Source organism: Zea mays, chromosome 1, assembly GCF_902167145.1.
Source record: "Zea mays cultivar B73 chromosome 1, Zm-B73-REFERENCE-NAM-5.0, whole genome shotgun sequence".
In the NCBI taxonomy this organism is placed as follows: Eukaryota; Viridiplantae; Streptophyta; class Magnoliopsida; order Poales; family Poaceae; genus Zea; species Zea mays.
The window spans coordinates 241,225,602-241,232,688 of NC_050096.1; the positions used below are offsets into that span (position 1 = coordinate 241,225,602).

General features: G+C 40.7%; 2 long non-coding RNA genes across 2 annotated transcripts; both read right to left on the reverse strand.

Annotated features, from left to right (window-relative positions):
* Positions 1-3,103: 3,103 nt before the first annotated feature.
* Positions 3,104-3,598, reverse strand: LOC118476143 (uncharacterized). The gene is made up of 2 exons (XR_004855511.1): positions 3,516-3,598; positions 3,104-3,434 (listed from the first exon to the last, which is right to left on the reverse strand). It is a non-coding gene; the product is annotated as an uncharacterized lncRNA (long non-coding RNA).
* Positions 3,599-3,672: 74 nt separating this feature from the next.
* LOC103643511 (uncharacterized) lies at positions 3,673-5,511 on the reverse strand. Its single transcript, XR_004855510.1, has 4 exons — positions 5,168-5,511; positions 4,870-5,080; positions 4,512-4,632; positions 3,673-3,736 (listed from the first exon to the last, which is right to left on the reverse strand). It is a non-coding gene; the product is annotated as an uncharacterized lncRNA (long non-coding RNA).
* Between the last annotated feature and the right edge of the window lie 1,576 nt (positions 5,512-7,087).

The window sequence follows — 7,087 nt, forward strand, 5'->3', positions numbered from 1 at the left end:
CGATGTGGCTGGTGACCCAATTAAGCCGGTGGTGGTGGGGCAAAAGCGAACAAGGACGCGCCATTAACGCCTGCATCGCACTCACGGATACTAGACGATACCGGCCCGAAAGGATGGATAAATCGTGCCGGGGAAACGTAAGTGATGTGCGTGCGCACTCACCGTGACGCCGCCGTGCCCTCGACCATGTACGATAGAGAGTCATTAAAACGTTTTCCAAGCACAAAAGACAACTAAGAGATTTAACAATACAATGAAGTGTCTATAAATATAACTCATTAATAAATACAGAAGTAAATGATTTTGTACAACATCAGATCGATAAAGCAGACAATGAATTTGTATAGTGGAAGTGAGGCGTATGTTTGATTTAAGAGTCAAATGCGACTCTTCACGGAGAGACGACTCTACAATTTTTTTTGCAAATACCCTCTTTAGATATCTCAAAGCCTCTATATTAAACACCATTGTACATTACCCTTACCCCGTGTCGTACGTGTCGCGTTCTGCATTGGCGACTGTTGCAGGGTCAGGTCACGATTTCGCGTGAGAATTAACGCGACCGTTGCAGGAATGCAGGGTCAGGTCACGATTTCGCATGAGAATTGGCCATGCATCGTTGCGAGGCCCGAGGCTCTCCCATATCAGGACGCGTTGGGTCGTGGTGATAGCAGCTATGTAGAGCCACGGCGGCGCAAGGTTTTTTCGGCCGGCTGCAGTGGTGCGCAGGGCGCTCTAGCCGGTAACAACACGCGCAAATCTGCGGGGGTGTGGGCACGCACATGGTTCCGCCACTGCCATCCATATGCATAGGAGAGCACTTGCCACGCCGCGCTTTTTTGTCACTGCTAGTCTGGTGTTGTGGTGCACGCCTCGTCAATTTAGCCCGACCCATCGCACGCCAGCGGCGGCGATGGAGCCACCACGACCGGGCCTTGAGCTCTACCAAACACTGGAACATGTGTTAACTCACCTACGATTTTCATGATCTAATCGATTCGGTTCTAAACTTAACGCGTAGGATGTAGTTAAAATTAAATGGAAATTTGGAAAAAAAACGAAAAAACGTAAATCACAAGTCATACAGATATTCATGCGAACAATAACGAAATACGCTTGTGATTACTGATTAGATCATCCCTACGACTCTATTCAAACAGTGACAAAAGCTACCTATTCAAAGCAACTTCTCTACTGTCCATGTGTGTGGGGGTGGGGTGGGGGGTAAACTTTCTACTGTACCATCGTATAAGAGTCTAGGTTTAGCATTTCTTCTGAATTTATTACAAAATTGTCCCAACATACGGTTAATTATGATGCTGGAACGATATAGGGTATGAACATACACAGAAATAGGGATGGCACTACAGCAATCCAAAGCATCCCCGTCGGCTAACTTAATTCTCGTCGGCCAGTCAACGTAGCCGATGGGAATTAATTAACTCCCGTCGGCCCAAACCCTAGCCGATGGCGATTAAGTAACTCTCGTCGGCCACGCCGCCTGGCCGACAGGAGTTATTCGAAATAACAGACGTCGGGGAGCCCCTTTCTTCTATCTTCCTCTTTCTTCTACCTTTCTCTACCGAACAGCCATGTCGCCCACGGCCCGCGCCCGCCCCACGCCGCTGGTAGTCGCCGCCCCGTGCCCGATCCGCGCCCGCCCCACGCACCGCGCGCACGGCCGCCGCCCGCGCCCGCCCGCCGAGGCCCGCCGCCAACCAACCCGACCACGACTGCCGCCGTCTGCTCACGGTCGCGCGCCCGCCCACCGCCGTCGCCCGCCACCGTCCACGGTAGCCGCGACCTCCCCACATTGACGTCGTCCATCACTGTCGACCACCATCGTCGTCCACCACCGTCGTCCGCGCAAAGCGAGGTATATTATATATATTGTAATGTTTTATTTTCGTCGATTTTTTGTGGCCGACGGGAGTTAACTGTTATGTGATTAGAGTTTGTTTAAATTTGTTAATTAACAGTGTTAATAGTCTTCATATGACTTTATACATTGTAGTTGTTATTTTTAATTTTATGTTGCAAATATAAAATGTGTTGTTTAATGTTATTAGTTAATGAATTGGATGGTGAATGTGATGTGTTATACAAATAGTAGTTATTTCAAATATTATTATTTAATGAATTTGATGTTATGCAAGTATTAATCATGTTAATGTGATGAAGTTATGTTATGTATATATATATATAGTTTAACTACTTATCTATAGATGTATGTGTGATGTTTAGAAACATGAATGTCTCACACACACACTTCTTACTCGTACACACAGCCGCAATAATGAGTGATAAACGTGATTGGATGTATGAAGGTTTCAAGAAGGGTGAGTGTGACACAAGTGAATGCTTTGCCAAGACGTAGATGTTTCTGGACCATGCAGCTGCTTTGTCATAAATAGATAATATTAGGTGTCCATGCAATAAATGTAGAAATATGACGAGCCACACCAAGAGGCAGGTCACACTACACCTGCGCTCGCATGGTTTTGTGCCAGGCCATAAGGTCTAGTATCTCCACATAGAGTCACGCCTTGAACGAGCAGCAGAAGCAGAAGTTGATGACGGTGAAGATGATGTTGATAGGATGGACCAGATGCTTAAGGATCTGCAGCCTAAACTGGCACCATATCATCATGATTCACCTACACCTGAACTGACCGATGGGAATTAAGTGTTTTCCTATAGTGTGGATTCGGATGTCTAGAAATCCGAATTATCAGTATTCGTATTTGAATAATGTGCTAATATGGATATCTGTATTCATATTCGTATTCGATTTTAATATAGATGTTAAATAGTCACATCCGAATTAGCGGTTTAAGGTACGTATTCGACAAAATTCGATAGAACGAAAGGAAAAGTATTTGATGAAATCATTTGAAACTTATTTTATTAATAATTACTAATTAGAAATGACTTTTAAATTTTAATAATGTACTAGAAACTGGTGTACACAAATTAAAACGTTAAAAAAATTTATATCATACATAAATAATTACTAGGTGGATGCCCGTGCGTTGCAACGGGACCACTACATTGCAATCATCAATACAATATCGACTTCTATATATGATAGTACAATATGTTGTGACGTCACATAAATTTTTATTTGATAAAATGTTAAGACTATATAGAACAAAATAAATAATACAATGCCGCAAGGGTTTCATCAAACAATGTCACATAGTAACAAGTATGTCACCATATAAAACGAAGAACATGCAAAAACTCTATTCATGTAACCCACCACAATAGAGCCAGAGATAAATGTTCATGAGTTCGAAGGCATTGTAGTGAATGTATGAATGAGCCTAGAATTCTGATTAAGATCCCTTGGTAGTAAAAATTATCTTTCTTCTCGCCATCTCGCCACAAGGTAGGACACCGATTGATTCCCATTCTAACGTGAAAACAACATCCTACACAAATCCATAACTATATTAGCATTATATATAAATAAGAAAAATTGTTCACTTGAGCAGGTGAAGACAAGGGCTTACAGAGGGGTTCTGGGGATCTATGTCAAAAGATTTGATAGCATATGCTTTAGCAAGCAATTCAAGGGGTCTCTCATCTCCTAATAGAAAAAGAAGCCACGATAAGCAAAGATGATAAACACTGAACACCGACAATCCGAACACTACATGTACATCTCACTTGCCTTGTTTGACAATTGCAAGGATCCCATCCTCTAAACACACGTCATCACTGGCAAAATATTCTTGTAGACATAGAAGAGATGAGCATCCCACCAGCAAACATTCAAAAATGAGCCATGTTGCAGATATGACTCATGTAATCACACCCATAATACTCATTTGAACTATGTGGTCAATAGGGGTGGACTAAAATTGGAGAGTGGTAAGGGTCAACACACCAGCAATAACATGAACTTTCTGCTCCTCACTATCAGCAATGCAGTGACCTATATCCATACAGCCCATGGTACCAATGGACTATGTCACTGCTCAGACTCACTTATTAGATATATGTGGGTGCAAGAGCATACAATACAGTTAAAGACCCTTGTAGGACCAACTCATCTCAAAAAAACTAATTATTAGATGAATTTGGATATCTCATATCATAGGACAAAGTTACTCAAGTATAAAACAGTAAATCACTTTCAGAAAAGATGTAAACCAACACAGACTTCTGATTCTTGATTGCATGAAAAGGTTGCTCATTTAAGAACATTCCTGTGGTCGCCAACCACCTCAAGAACCCTAGGACACGAAGCTTGCAAATGCAATAAACTAACAGAGTTTAGCAGGCATATTAATTAACACAAAGTTATCATGACCATGTATCTAGGCATCTTTGATACAGTACTCCTACTTAATTTTTCTATACACAAGCTTGATGCATATTAGATATCGTAACAAGAATATAGTACTACAGATATGAATTGAGTTTGGTTTTGGGTAACATTAACATAAGCAAATGAAAAAGGCATCAAAGCATTTCTTCTATTAGAAAATATGTTCCCACTGTACCTTCTTTCCTCGGATGACCACTCTAGGTTCACCTTGGATCACCATGTATTTTGTACCTCCAACAAAAAGACAAGTTGGTGCAAGAGTTCTAGGTTCATCAAAGTCCAACAACTTCCTCATCCTTTAACAGCAACAAGCAGGAAACATAAACATGAGAACTCAGCCAGTCAGTCTAAGAGTGCTTCATATTATATAGATCATAGAAACTTTTAACAGAAGTTCTTAAAACAAAAAAATGTGTCTAAACAAACACCAAGAACTGAAATTTACAACAAAAGTGCACCTTTTTTGTTCAAGGAAGAAATATCGCATTCAAAACAGAGAGTCTAAGTGCATAATCAAAACAGTAAATGCTTACAAATATTTAAGAAAGTGCAATCCCTTAACTATGGAGGGTCACAGTTTCTACAAAGACATTTAAAATTAGTACTTCAGGAAAACATTATGATTGCGAAGAGAATAATGAGAATACCCTGGTTACCATGGTTGAGAATAACATCACAATTGCAGCACACTTGAAGTGCTGACACAATCGGGCAGTAGGTAGCTTAACTGGAGAACCTAGAATCCTGTTAAATGAACTAAAATTTATTGAAAAAATGCTGACACGATACTGAAAGGGCACAAAAGATATATGCAACAGTCATGAATATCACCTGGTATTTTAGCACATATGTCAAGCAAGATCTTCTTGGTTTCAAGCATTCTAGAAACCTTATTTCCTGCTTCAACTATACACATAAACCGGGTTTCAATGTCCTTCATGCTTGACACAAAATCTTTGGCTCGATGAGTGATGAACTCTGAAGGATCCTTTGCCTCTACACATCATCACAGTCTGCTATATATAAAAAGCTTTCACCAATTAGAAATCTTGTTTATGATAATTAATAGTCTTTGCTCCTTAGATCCTATCAACACCAAAAACAATACTTGTGAGACTATAGAACATATAAAATGTAGAAATGAATCTTGACAGAATCGACCAAAACCAAACATAGAGTACTTGGAATTGGAAAACAATATCATGCCCCCTCACTCTCTTTGCCATATGCTTGTTGCCCGAACTGGAGGCCCAAGGGCTCATATCTAAAAACAAGTATTAGAGGAGAAGAAAGTAAGTACTTGGAGTGGTTGATGCAAAATGACCTCAAGCAATTGAAGCAATGTGTCACCTGCTTATCATTATTATCGCCTGAGAATAATTCATCACTGGCTGCACCTAAAGATGAACATCTGCCCCAACTTTCTCTGTTAGAGCTTGTGAATGAACATGACTCCTCATTGCGCCTACTTCTTTTATCCTATAAGAAAGGAATGCTTCTGATCAGACATTTTGCAAGCAAGAAGTATATGAGCATCAGTTCTCAAGACTTCTAATGTGTTTCTTAGGACCCTAACTGATGGGACATCTCTATATCACACCTACTGCAATAAACAATTTAACGCAATGGGCAATCCAGTGGAAGCAAGAGAATGCATCGCATGGGTAAAATTGCTAGACTTGAATAAAAAATATATAGGGTCCAAATTCTGTGCAAACTTACTTGAAGTTATAAAGTGAACTTTACCTGCAATCGTGATCCAACACTATCACTATCAATCTCTGGTCAGTTCATAATGTTGACCAAAATTGAATGCAAATGGCAGCCTAAAAATAGCAGCAATCAGTTGATGTGTCTGTTTCCTTCAGAATGGTGGTTATGTGGACGCTAACACTATAGGAACTATTTCTCATTCTACGCGCAATGGAACAGGTAGGCAAGTACCTAAGTACCTTGCTCATTCTATTTCTTTCACGTCTCTAATCTGTCACCGCACAACATCAATATGTCACCTATCATATCCTATCAACATTAAAAGCTAGAAATAATGCACATATTAAGTGAACCGGTGGAAACAGCCAGTTCATAAGAATGCTATTTGCAAGTAGCAAAACCAAGCAGCAGGCAGTTTACAATGGTGGCTAAAATTGCTTCAAAATAGGAACCTGACAATAGCAGCTTTGTTTTGCTGTCAGTTCATAATGTTGACCAAAATTGAATGCAAATGGCAGCTTTAAAATAGCAGCCTAAAAATAGCAGCAATCAGTTGATGTGTATGTTTCCTTCAGAATGGTGGTTATTTTGAGTGATGAACGCCTTCGGCGTCCAGGGGTCACGGATCGACCATATCCTATTCAATTCTCCCCAACTCTGTATCTGTAGCTTATATTTTCACTATACATGGAATTTGGTTCACAGTGGCACCATACTATCTGATCACATACCCAGGGAGTAGAACCAGCATACCACAAACGAGTGCCTGTGCAAAACTAATCTACAGAACAATACAATTAGATGCACTCGGTCGGTCAGTTGTGATATACTAACCTCGTATAGGGATGTGGGAACAAGCCTCTCGTATGATTCATTAAGTGTCACCACACCACAAACTCCAAGCGTCTTTAGCCGGAGAACATCACTAGGGAATGGAACAGCACCGAGCAGGACATGCTGATACACCAAAAGCGATTGAAGGCGATGAGAGCATAACCAGCAGAAAATTCTAAACGAATTGGAACATAATAGGTCAGC